The sequence below is a fragment of the Tachypleus tridentatus genome, chromosome 5, assembly GCF_004210375.1.
Source record: "Tachypleus tridentatus isolate NWPU-2018 chromosome 5, ASM421037v1, whole genome shotgun sequence".
Taxonomy (NCBI): domain Eukaryota; kingdom Metazoa; phylum Arthropoda; class Merostomata; order Xiphosura; family Limulidae; genus Tachypleus; species Tachypleus tridentatus.
Window position 1 is genome coordinate 20,349,633 of NC_134829.1, and position 13,409 is coordinate 20,363,041.

Below are 13,409 nucleotides of genomic sequence, written 5' to 3' on the forward strand. Positions count from 1 at the left end.
TACCATGTCAGTTGCATGTTGGAAGTCATGACTACAATGTGTGGATGATGAGTTTTAGCCTCATAAATAAAATCAAGTGTTCATGGATGTTTTGGTCTGAAGCCCTGAAGTGGCATTTAAATTTTGGATGATAGATATAACGCCAGATATGCAATCTTTGTCAAGGCACATTTAAAACTTTGCTGGGACTGAGAAATGATTCATTTTGAAAGGTTGGTTTAATGCTTTTATCAGCATGTTTGCTGTTCTTTAATATTTTAAGAAGCTTATCCATAGTAAGACTGGTATGAATAGGCGTTATAAAAACAGTTGAACTACTCATAGCCACAATGCTTTACCCCACAAGATTTTGAAAATTCGAAAAGTGTTCTTCTCATGGCGACTTCATCTTAACTGACTGGTTGCAGCAACTGCTGTTTCTTTTGTGTTTTTTTTTCACGCAAAGCTAAACAAGGGCTATCTGCGCTAGTCGTGATTAATTTAGCAGTGTAAGGCTAGAGGGAAGGCAGCAACGAGTTATCACCACCCACCGCCAACTTTCGGACTAATTTTTTACTAACAAATAGTGGGATTCACCGAACTTTATAATGCCCCCACGGCTGAAAGGGCGAGCATGTTTGGTGTGACGGGGATTCGAACCAGTGACCTGTAGATTACGATACGAGTGCCTTAACCACCTGGCCATGCCTGGGCTAGCAGCCCCTGACCCTTATAAACTTCACGGTGCAATGCATCATGGGATGCACTCCTTGTTAGAACAACTGTACAAATTCGTAACATTAAAGTATATATTTTATCAAATATGTAATTTTTCAAACTACAACTATCTCTAACCAGTTACTTTCAAAATCACTCTAATTTTATAAAATGTAACAAATTTTTAACACAACATGTAAATGGTTTGAGATACGTAAGAATGGTTTCAGACTAATTTTATATGAACTGGGTTTCTAAAATTATGTTTCGTACATTCTTACAAAGTTACACAAAAGCTATCGGCGCTATCCGTCTCCAGTTTTAAACTAATAGACTAATAAAAAGCACCTTAACAGTACAAACCACCAGATATTGTGTTACCATATTCGAATTATAAGATTTTACTGGCACACTTATAACCCATTCATGGCTCCAAAGGGCGGAGCGAGAAAATGTAACGGGACGCGAACATAAACTTTCGAATTCTCAGTCAGGCACACTAACAAAAAGGCAACACTCGATCGTTGTGTATGCGAAGTAAACTTTTTCACTAATTGTCAAAATTTAATCTGTACTTTATAACCGTTTGACGAACAGCTGACACGTATTGGTTTCTTTCATTTTGTTTGTTTTCTTATAGCTAAGCCATAGTAGGCTGTCTTCTGAGCTATCTTCCCTTCAGTCTTAACCTGCTACATTAAGATCGGCTGGGGCAGAAAGTCCTCGTGTAGCTTTGCGCGAAATTCAAACCATATATCTCGTATATAAATATATACACTGCTGGCTAAATTCTTAAGGCCAATGAACATAAAGACAAAATATGCATTTTACGTTGTTAGACTCAACCACTTATTTGAGTAGATCTTCGAAAGATGAAAATAAGAAAAAGGAAAATAAAAATAAAAACGTTTTTAGCATTTAATAGGAAAAATGTGAACACTATGAAATTAGCCTAAATACTAGCTGGTCAAAAGATTAAGACCATACCAAAAAGAAGTCCTAAACAGGGTAGAAAATGCCCAACGAGGGTCTCAGTAGTGAGTTGCACGGTCGTCATTGCGAATAACTGCAAACATTCGCTTTGGCATGGTCGACATAAGCTTTTGCAGAAGGTTGGCTTGAATGGTATTCCAAGTGATGAAGATGGCTTCACGAATATCATGCACTGTTTGGAATTGACGTCCATTTCTTGTCATCCACCCCCAAACATTTTCAATGGGGCTCAGTTCGGGCGAACACGTTGGATGATCCAAAAGAATCACAGTATTCGCCATGAAAAAGTCCTTTGTGTTGCGGGCATTGTGGATTGCAGCGTTGTCCTGCTGAAATATCCAGTCATTTCCATACAAGCGAGGGCCTTCAGTCAATAAGAATGCTCTCTCCAACATGCCAACGTAGCCAGCTGCTGTTTGACTCCCTGTATAACTTAAAGCTCCATTGTTCCATGGAAGGAGAAAGCACCCCAGATCATGATGGAACCTCCTTCACTGTGTCGTATAGAAAATGTCTCCCGTGGGGTCTCCTTATCGTGCCAGTAACGTTGGAGGCCATCAGGACCATTCAGGTTAATTTTTTCTCCTCAGATAACAAAACCTTCGTCCACTTTTCTACGTCTCATGTTTGGTGCTTCTCGGCAAAGTTCAACCGAGCTATTTCATGGTGTGGAAGGAGGCGTGGCCTTTGAAGACGTTAACGATTTTAAAAGCCTTTCTCTTGTAGACGCCGTCTTATTGTTCTTGAGCTGCCTTTTGCGTCCGTAAGGATCTTGAACTGGTTCGACGATCGGTTTGTGTCTTGCCGGACAACACATCGAATCCTCCTGCTCAATTTTAGCGAAATTTTGTTGGTCCGACCACTTGTAATTCTCGTTCCGTATTTCTCAGGGTCTTTTAAAAAATTTGCAACAGCAAGTTTACTACGCCCAATCTCACCAGCGATGACACGTTGAGAGAGACTTTGCTTTTGCAGCTCGACAATTTTGCCAGGTTCAAACTCTGTCAACTTTTTAACCTTTGCCATATTTTTACCCAATGTAACACAGGAGATGTCAGTGGGAAATGTTGACAACGCTAATGCTTGAACACAAATGACAAAATTTGTTACGTGTTTAGCGATTAACGCTTCGTTTCAGTATGGTCTTAAACTTTTGACCAGCTAGTATTTAGGCTAATTTCATAGTGATCACATTTTGCCTATTAAATGCTAAAAAAGTTTTTATTTTTATTTTCCCTTTTTCTTATTTTCTTCTTTCGAAGCTCTACTCAAATAAGTGGTTGAGTCCAACAACGTAAAATGTATATTTTTTTCTTTATGTTCATTGGCCTTAAGATTTTGGCAAGCAGTGTATGCATAAAGATATATTGTTAAGTATGTTTTGTATTGAATTTGGGAGGGGATAGCATTCACTTTTTAAATGACCAATTACTGCACGAATTGGGATATAGTCATTCTTTAAGTGGTAAATGATTACAGATACTAAGGTATTCACTCTTATATAGGTAAATAGGTTTCAGTGTTTACTTTTAAAACAAGAATAATTACAGAGAAACAATAGTATTCACCTTGTTATAATTAATAATTATAGCTACTTATTCTTGAAATAATTACAGTAGAGAGTCTCTGTGGTGTTCATGTTTTATATAAACGATACTTTTTGGGAACCTACATTGTTTATTATTTGAATAATTAATCATGATCTCGGGTGTGCATATTTGAAATAATGTATGGGTGAATAAAATGCAGACATCCTCAAAAACACAGTTACCTCTGAAGAAAAATGGTATTTGTTCTCTATCTTGTAATAAATAAATAAGATTGCAGTTTTCACTCTGTTGACAGCTGTGGAACTGAAGCCAGTCTGCAGTGTTTAAAACTAACCAATTATGTATATATATATATAGAAAGACTACATAGTTTTCTTATTAAACGATCAATGATTTTAGTTTTAAACTGTTTTCACTTTAAGAAAGACCACGGCACTCACTTCTTAAGTAACCTATATTATAAAGGACTACGGTATTAATTTTCTAGGAATCTGAAGACATAGAGGGACAGTGGCTGTTATATTCTAGGGAACTAAGGGGATAGATGGAAAGTGCTTTTTCACTTTCTAGGGAACTCAAGACATAAAAAGACAATGGTATTTACTTTGTAAGGAACCAGCTATGTTGCGGGAGTTTATCGTATATTTATAAGTAGGAAATCAGTGAAAATAGCACTACGGTATTATTTTCAATATTATATTATTCTTTCATGGAGAGTTGTAATTTTTGCTTTCTAAATGATTGATAACGTGAGTGGGTTACGACATTCCTTCTTCGAGTAGCTACTACGGTATTTTTCATGTTATTATTGTTTTTGTTGTTTTGAATTAAGCACAAAGCTACACAATGGGCTATCTGTGCTCTGCCCACCACGGATATCGAAACCCGGATTTTAGTGTTGTAAGTCCGCAGACATGCCGCGGAGCCACTGGGGGGCCTTCATGTTATTAGGCACCGTTCAGAAGTTATGGTAGCTACAATCCAGGACGCATACAATCTCCGAAAAGATACTAAGTTATCCATGATCTAAGAAACTAATCATTGTAGAGGTATTATCGTTAACACCATTAATGAATCGCTAGAGTAGTAATATTACAATGGCTGTTGATGTAAATAGGTGTTTGTTAAGTTACTTGAAATAAATTGGCTCGTATTTGCAACTTTAGAGAATGGGGTTAGTCATCTGAAGGGTTAGTTTATAGTGGTATCTGTGTATACCTTTTTCTTATAACACTGAGTTTCCGCTATTGTGTTAAAATACTACATTTCAGAGATTGAACCCAAAATGCCCAACTTTAGGACGGCCATTAAGGAGAAACGAAAACTGATTAGTGTATATAACAAACTTTTGATGTGTTTGATTATTAAGTAAGTTCGACTGCCTATTTTAACATGTGCAAACACGAAATATCTCTTTTATAGGCAGACAAGCTTCAGTGTCTATTCTTGTATTCCATCATTTACTTCTAAAGCCGGCCCTGCACGGCCAAGCGTGTTAAGGCGTAGGACTCGTAATCTGAGGTTCGCGAGTTCGCATCCCGGTTGCGCCAAACATGCTCGCCCTTTCAGCCGTGGGGTCGTTATAATGTTACGGTCAATCCCACTATTCGTTGGTAAAAGAGTAGCCCAAGAGTTGGTGGTGAGTGGTGATGATTAGCTGCCTTCCCTCTAGTCTTACACTGTTAAATTAGGGACGGCTAGCACAGATAGCCCTTGAGTCGCTTTGTGCGAAATTCCAAAATAAATAAATAAATAATACTTCTAAAGTTAGTGTTATGACAAACAAACTGACTACCTTACAGAGAAAGTGTTTTGTTTTTTTTACAAAAATGGACTTGAAATGTTAGATTATATGACTATTTCCAAATCAATAGACCAGTTCATGTACTAGAAGTGTTCTCGTCTCGGTATATTCTTGCCGTTTGGAAATTCTTCTATTTCTTTCTTTTATTTTTTGACCAGGTAGGCAGAGTTTGATAATGCGAACCAAGAAAAACATGCTGAAGTAAAATAAAACAGTCTATTGCGGAAAGAAGGCGTGGACCAATTTGATATAAACGTACTACTTTTCTCACTTTTTTTTTCGGTGACAGACCATATATGGGGTATAAATCGAGTTTTGTCGCACAGTGATTGTCTTTCTGACACAAGAACGTGTACACACCTGGAAACCAGTCTAACGTGACGACAGCTTCGTTCTGTCCGTGTCAACTATGTCTGATAAATGACCTGATTGTCTTGTTGACATTTACCTCTCTTCCTTTTTAATCTCTCTTTTTCTTTTATTCTTTTTGTTGTTGTTTTTTTTGCTTCACAATTTTTTCACATCCATACGCTAATTATTTCATGTTGGTCGAAATCAAAACACAAAGCGCTGTATGATTCATGCTGAGCTCGTAGATAATTACGCGGATAAAGATTTGAGTTCCAAAAAGTTTTAATTGTTTTTCGAATAACAGAAAAAGTTTTTCAACTGCTTTTGAAGAAGTAAAAGGCAAATGCTGTTAACGTTTTTACTGTCCTCGGATGGGACAGCGGTAAACTCGCAGACTTACAACGCTAAAATCAGGTGTGCGATTACCCCATGGTGGACATTGCAGACAGCCCAATGCGACTTTTCTCTAAATCACGTAACATGCAAGTTAAATGTTTTAAAGTTTTCAAAAGGTAAAGAACAAGTATTGCGTAAGTTTTCTTAGTTTTTTTATTTGCATCTCAATGCTTTTTTCGTTGTTTTCTTGTAGTTAGTTTAGAAAACCAAACGACAGAACTTTTCTATCCAAAAGTTTGTTTGTTGTTTTTGTTTTTGAATTTGCCGCAAAGCTACACAAGGTCTATCTGCGCTATCCGTCCCTAATTTATCAGTGTAAGACTAGAAGGAAGGCAGCTAGTCATCACCACCCACAGCCAATTCTTTTACCAACGAATAGTCGGATTGACCGTCACATCACAACGCTCCCACGGGGGAAAGGGCGAGCATGTTTGGTGCGACGGGGATTCGAACCCGTGACCCTCAGATTGCGAGTCGAACTCCTTAACTCACCTGGCCATGCTGGGACCCTAACTAAATGAACAATGGATAGCCTGACCCGGTAGTTAAGACCAACTATATTCGTCCTTTCAAAAGTAGGGGTGTTATAACGTTACGATAAATTCAACTTTTCATTGATAAAAAAAGTAGTCTAATAGTTGGTGGTGATGATTAGCTGCGTTCTCTCTAGTCTATCACCATTAAATTAGGGACGGTTAAAGCAGGTAGCTTTCGAGTAACCACATGTAAAATTTAAAACAAATAAACAAATCAAATATCCACTTTACCAGAAATGATGCAATGCAATTTCTCAACTATTTACTTCTGAGTCCATTCTACATGTTTTGATTAAAAGGTATCTTAAATATATCATCAGTTAATTATACATTCGCCTAGAATATTAAATTTGAAGTAAATTTATTTTAAATTGAAGTCACCTTTCATCAGGTTACTCACTAATACATTCGTATTCAGCAAAAGTGAGGTTCTTAGAATTGACCAAATCAATAACATATTGAAGAAAACGTCCACGAAATACAACATTGGTCGTTAAATTAACCAGTGACTTCACTTGTGACGTCGAATAACACTTAAAGGATTTGAAAGGAACTTATGTTTCATAAACTTAACTATACAGACACTCTGGATATTTAATTAGCTTTAAAAAATCTTTAGAAAGATCTATTACCGTAGGTAGAATTTTTCCATGACATTATTATAGCATAGGTAACCTGTTATATCTTTACTACTGATCATATTATAAAGATATAGTTAATAACTGGAGTCAATCTAAAATTACATTTATTAACTCGTAATATGAGGGTCGCAGGTTCGAATTCCTGTCATACCAAACATGTTCGCCTTTTCAGCTGTGGGGGCTCTATAATGTTACGGTCAGTCCCACTATTCATTGGTGAAAGAGTAGCCCAAGCGTTGGCGATTGGTGGTGATGACTAGCTGCCTTCCCTCTAATCTTACACTGAAAAATTGAGGACGGTTAATGCAGATAGCTCTCGTGTAGCTTTGCGAAAAATTCAAACTAAACCACTTTTGAGGTATTTGATAAATATAAGATCCACAAAGTTAGGAAAATTTACAAATTTACAATCCTTTAGCAATGCTAAGAGTTTACCACGAATGCACACTCAAGTTAGCAACATACAGATGTAAAAGTTGCTTAGGTTGAGCATCAACTGAATACACTGGAATTGGTTTATATTAACCCTAAAACTACCGATAGAGTTCATAAAGACTGCACCGTTTTTAAAGTAATTTCGTGCATAAGGTACTGCACTACTGTACGCCTCATACTGGTACACAGCTATGGCTTACCTCAGTGAAGCAGTTTAGTAATTTTAATGCGTAGGTATTACACAATTTTACGTCTTATACAGATACATCGTTATGGCTTACCCCTGTGGAGTAGCCTTGTAATTGGACGTGTAAGATATCACCACATAATATTGTAAGCCTTAAACTTGTACTTCATTTTATATCTTCTATGGAACTATGTATATGATTTCTAAATCAAAAGTAATTATACATTAAGGTATTATCACACAAGCACACGGTGACAAGGCTCGATTCTTTACATTTCTACAGAGATGTTTGCATAATTGTCTCAAAAGTGGACTGAGCTGTCTTTTCAGAACCTAGAGAAATATTTCAGTACAGGTGTCAAGGTCCCTAGAGTTAGGGCGTGGCGAGTCAAACCCTGAATTTTAACATTCTTTAAGTTTTTATTACATTTCTAGAAAACAAGGTCAATACGAACATGTAATGTTGCATGAAGTAACATTTGAAAATGAAATGCTCAGTTCTTCGCTTTTTACATTTCACACTTATTCAGATAATAGTGATGATTTTTTGTTTCAGTATGTAAGTTACATATATAGAGTTAGGGGAAAAAGTATATCCCTTACTGGCAGTTCTTAACTGTATTTCACGTTACCTATCATCAACACAAGCAAAGCAAAAAAATATTAAAAGTTTTACACGACATTGGAAGAGTGACGAATACTGACTTGTGTTTTAGAATTATTTAATTTTCCACCCAATTTTGAAATCTAAATAAGGGCTGTATTGTGAAACATCGCATAGCATCATTTAACAAAGGCAAAATTTAATTATTATTTAAAACACTGATCGTTTTTACTTTTATAATATTTTTTCTTTCTTGCAACGCAATTAATTTTATACATCAATAACTAGGTTATAAATAGATGGAAAATAGGGTTTTATTTATTTCACTTTTAACTATCATCGCATTTTTACGCATGCGCGTGTGTGCTGCTTTTTTTCTTATATTTCTTTTATTGATAACGAAAATTTAAATTTTTGACGAAACTGAAACTTACAAGTATATTTAACTTGATATTTGTAGGAGGAAGGTTTATCCTTTGATCCGTAGTTTGTACTTTGCAAAGAATCAGCCAAGAAAACAAATAAAAAGAGGAAAAAAACGTTCGAAAAGTTTTCACTATGAATCAAAATGGATGTGAAAAAACGGTGTTTATAATCCACGTTATACTAGAAAATATCTGAAATCTTAACACCGCATGAAGAGGGTTGACAAAAACATAAAGCTTATCAAAACGCTCACGTGACATTATCAACTATTACATAGATTCTATGACACTTAATCTAAGCACAGTGTCTTTTTCATTAATTTGTTTACCATATTTTTACTTTTTTTAGGTTTAAGCTTTACCAAAAGTAAGGTTTTAGGTTCTTACCTACAAAAAAAATTGATGCTAGGATCATTAACCTAAAATATTTTCAATGTTACAGAAGTACGAGTAAATAAAAGCTATTTACGTCATTCTTACTTAGCGTTAGAAAGGTCAGAGGTCATTTTCCATTTTTTTTCTCGTTTGATCAGAAAATTCATATTTGGATAAACGATGTTAAAAATTATGAAAATTGTTTGTAATGCAATTTTATTTCCATTTCAACTGCCTCCCAGTGGCTCAGGGGTATGTCGGTGGAGTTACAACGCTAACAACCGGGTTTCGATACCCGTGGTCGGCAGAGCACCGATAGCCCATTGTGTAGCTTTGTGCTTAATTCAAAACAACAACTCCAACATCACTTTGTGGCAACTACATTTTTTTTGCCTGTGCCTGTTTATGTTACCTTTCCACATGTACTTCGTATTTGGATGTGGTTTTTGTGTTACGTGGCTGAGTCGTAACTATGCGGCGTCTCACCCCTCAAGATGCCTCCAGGTAATTTAAGAAAGATACGGCTCTCAGGTGTGGCTAAACACAGCGTGCCTTCACCCCAAAACACGAACGTCAACGAGGGCCGTAGAAGGAGAGAATGATCGCGGTGCCCTACCGCTAAAAAACGGGTTACAAACTACTTCTAAAAACCAAAAAGTAAAATAAGAAAAGTAGGATATAAATCACAGACTTGTCAAACTCGAACTTTGCTTAAGACAGTTTCTGCAATAGTAATGAACAAATGAAGAAACTGGTTGCCTGGAGATTTCATCTCCACTGACCGTCTGTGTTACAAGAGGAAATTGATGTAAACACTGTTTGTACTTCAGGCTACTGTTGAGAAGATTTCCACTTGGAAACCCCCTCACCTGCTTTAAGTCTACCCAAAGCGTAAGTAATGAGACCACTTAGTAGCGTAAATAAGCTACAATCCAACTACCCAGTGTATTGCTTTTCTGTTATTGTGTGTGGCTTGTCTTATTGGTAGGATAATTACTTACTGTTTACTGACTCTTGTTCGTACGATTATTACTTCTTCTACTCATGGGCCCAGAGTTTCTGAGAGACGGTGAAGAGGCTTTCTACACAACTGCGAAATATTAAAGAGGTTTCTGAAAATGTTTTTAGAGATGTTTAACGTGCTTTATTAATCATTGCAGTAACGGATAAAAATAACACAGAATATCTCTACACTTTATCAATGCATTATTCAACTTTTACGGCTTTAGTAAAACGTTGGTGAAGTAAACTATTTAACTTTACAATCATTTTATTCGCAAACTTTCGTTTTACAAAATCGGTAATAATGAAAATAAAACATTTTTTTAAAAAATATATACAATCGGAAATAACTTCACGAATTGGTCTAGCATGACAATATATGTTAGAACTATGTATAGAAGAGAGTTTGACAGGACACAAGGTTCATTTATCACATTAAATAAATCACATGTACAACCCTCTGCACTTACATTGTTCATACAATTGTAATCAAGAGATACAATCACATCTGTTGTAAACCTAACCCTCGGCCCTGAAAAAAACCTACAATTATATAGTTATCTGAAACCAATCCTTCAGTTTTTTGTTTCTTTTTTTTTCAGCCCGTGATGAAGAGATAAAATTACAAAGATGAGAGTAAATACAACTTTTACTATATGTTACATCAAGTCTCAACAAAACCTGTGTTTTATTCCTTGAAGCTATTGTGTCTCTCCTATTGACACTACCTCTTAACATTGGCTTGTTAAATGTGGAAGGTTTGCTTTCAAAAGTTCAGAAACGCCAAGTAGTTTAAGTACTCTATTCTTAACAACTGCTAATGATATAATATACTGAAAATGCCCCAAATTAAGATGTGCTTATACCTTTAGTTTGTTGTGCAATGTCTCCCAATCTATACAGAAATCACGCGCTCGTTTATATCAAAGAAAGAAAAACGAAGTGTAAAACCCAACCCAACCTTGAAAAAATAACAATGGTCCACGCTTTCTTTATCTTTTTGCATGAAACAAAAACACGAACAAGACTGGCTTAAACAATAATGTTGTAATAAAGTTAAACCCTAGTTTAAACTGACCTTACTTCGCCTTACAATGAAGCCCATTAACAAACATAATAATCTCTGGCCCAAAGTACTGGTCGGAGAGATCCTGTACAATGCCATACGGTGTCATTACGTAATTGCTAATGTTCAGCTTGGCCAAATGAGATCACAAATCACATAGTTCGAGAATCCAAGTCCTGTATTTATAGGGCCTGGTCAGTTGGAAACGTGGAGTTTATGGAGGAACGTCGACTGGGAGCCGGAACGCCTTTTTGAAACACTTTACTTGGAATTCCGGTAGGTGTCTCTCGGTTCTTCTTCTCTCTCTGTCTTGTAGTACTTAAACTATATGGCTTGTGGTGTATTCTTTTCTTTCTTTCTGAGCTACTTCACTCAACTTATTACGGGTTTTTCATTTCTAATTTCCGTGTTTGTAATGACATGCTCAACGCTGCAGGTGGTATAACCGAGATATTTGTATGTGCAAGAAACTGTTATTATAACCCAGTTTTCTAGTTTTATCGAGGGTGAAGAATAAATGCATGGTCAGAGGGGCGAGTCTTACCAAGATGTCTTGAGATAAGTATTTGAACTAAATAGCATTTAAATAATCCAATAAGTATGTATTAATGCATGTTGCTGTTTTATTTTTTTTCTTTGTTTGTTGTTAACCGCAAAGTTACACAGTGGATTATGAGGCCCGGCATGGCCAAGTGGGTTAAGGCGTTCGACTCGTAATCTGAGGGAGGGTCGCGGGTTCGAATCCTGATCTCACCAAACATGCTCGACCTTTCAACCGTGGGGGCGTTATAATGTGACGGTCAATCCCACTATTCGTTGGTAAAAGAGTAGCTTAAGAGTTGGCGGTGGGTGATGATGACCAGTTGCTTTCCCTCTGGTCTTACACTGCTAAATTAGGGATGGCTAGTGCAGAAAGCCCTCGCGTACCTTTGCGCGAAATTCAAAACAAATCAAACAAACCTTTCTATGTAAAGTGACGAATAATAAAAACGTTTGCCTTATAATTTATTTGTCAAATTATATTATTAACATTTAGAGTGTATCGTGCAAATTACCATATGGATAGATATATAGGTAAGTAGAGAGAAAGACAAATAGAATTAAATAAAGTTTAACACTAAAGCAAGGAAATACTCATAGCTCACCGATACTATGTCCCACTGTGAGTCAAAGGGTAAGTTTATTCTCTTCAAACGTTAAAATACAGGGTTTGATTCCCGGTGGTTGATAGAGCGCAAACAAGTCCATTGTGTAGCAAAAAACAATAACAAAACAAGAACGTCTAAAATATAAAATGTTACTTCAAACGATAAATATTCACCTTAAAATTAAAATTACTCTAAATTGTTCACAAACTTCACTCATGGATTAAACTTAAACGGGAAAAAGGAACGTTGTATCGGAATGAGCTATTTACTTTCACATAAACAACGTTGTGCTCATGTCTGTTCCTCATGTGCTCATATATGGTCGTCATTTGCCTTTGTTGTCTTATTACGATGCTCACAGGCTGTAGGTGAGGAAAACATGAGCTATGTGAATCTTAGGAACTTTAAACAAACTGGCTTTTCCATAGTTTATTTTCCTCATAACTTAGTTCTAATTTCAATTCTAAAGTTACTTAAAGTGGCACTGTCTGGTATAGCCAGATAGTTAGGGTGCTCGAATCCTAAACTGAGAGTCGCGGGCTCGAATTCCCATCACAAAAAAATGCTCGCCTTTACAGACGTGGGAGCGTAGTAAAGTAACGGTCAATCCTACTATGCGTTGGTAAAAGTGTAAGTAGCCCGAGAGCTGGAAATGGGTGGTAATGACTTGCGGCTTTTCCTAGTCTTACATTGCTAAATTAGAGACGGTTATCTGAGATAGCTCTCGTGTAACGTTGCGCGAAATTACAAAAATAAACAAACTAAAGTGGCACATAAAACAACCTTGTGGAAAACGTCATAAATGCTGCTTCTTCCTACCTCACACCAACATGTCTGCGTATTAAATATTTGTCTTGTTTTTACTATTTGGAAAACCCATGGGGAAAAAGACATTGTCATATCCTCAATTCCTTATATATTATTCAAGTTCATTTGTAGGTTAAATGTACAATATGTGAACATGTATGGCACACAATTAACGTATATATGATTTGATTTTGTTGAATGGCGTATTATTTTTATGGAAGCATAATTCCCAGAGCCATATTCAATCCGTAATAATTAAAAACTTGCAATGTTTAACCTCAGTATTCTTTGAAACGTGCAAATCAAGAAACTCATATACGTTATTGAGTTTGTTATCTTCGAAACTGATTTCAACTATTAACTACAATGTTTTGAATAATGGTAAATGAAATA

At 36.3% G+C, this 13,409-nt stretch overlaps 1 protein-coding gene across 7 annotated transcripts in view; it reads left to right on the plus strand.

Moving 5' to 3' along the window:
• Window positions 1-13,409, plus strand: part of LOC143250661 (POU domain, class 3, transcription factor 4-like) — a 59,903-nt gene that overhangs the window by 30,166 nt on the left and 16,328 nt on the right. The window contains exon 2 of one of the 7 annotated variants that reach the window (XM_076501537.1): window positions 9,236-9,884. The exons of 5 other annotated variants lie outside the window; for them this stretch is intronic. The gene's annotated coding sequence lies outside the window, so the exon portion shown is untranslated. One more of the 7 variants, XR_013028289.1, reaches the window with a different exon arrangement.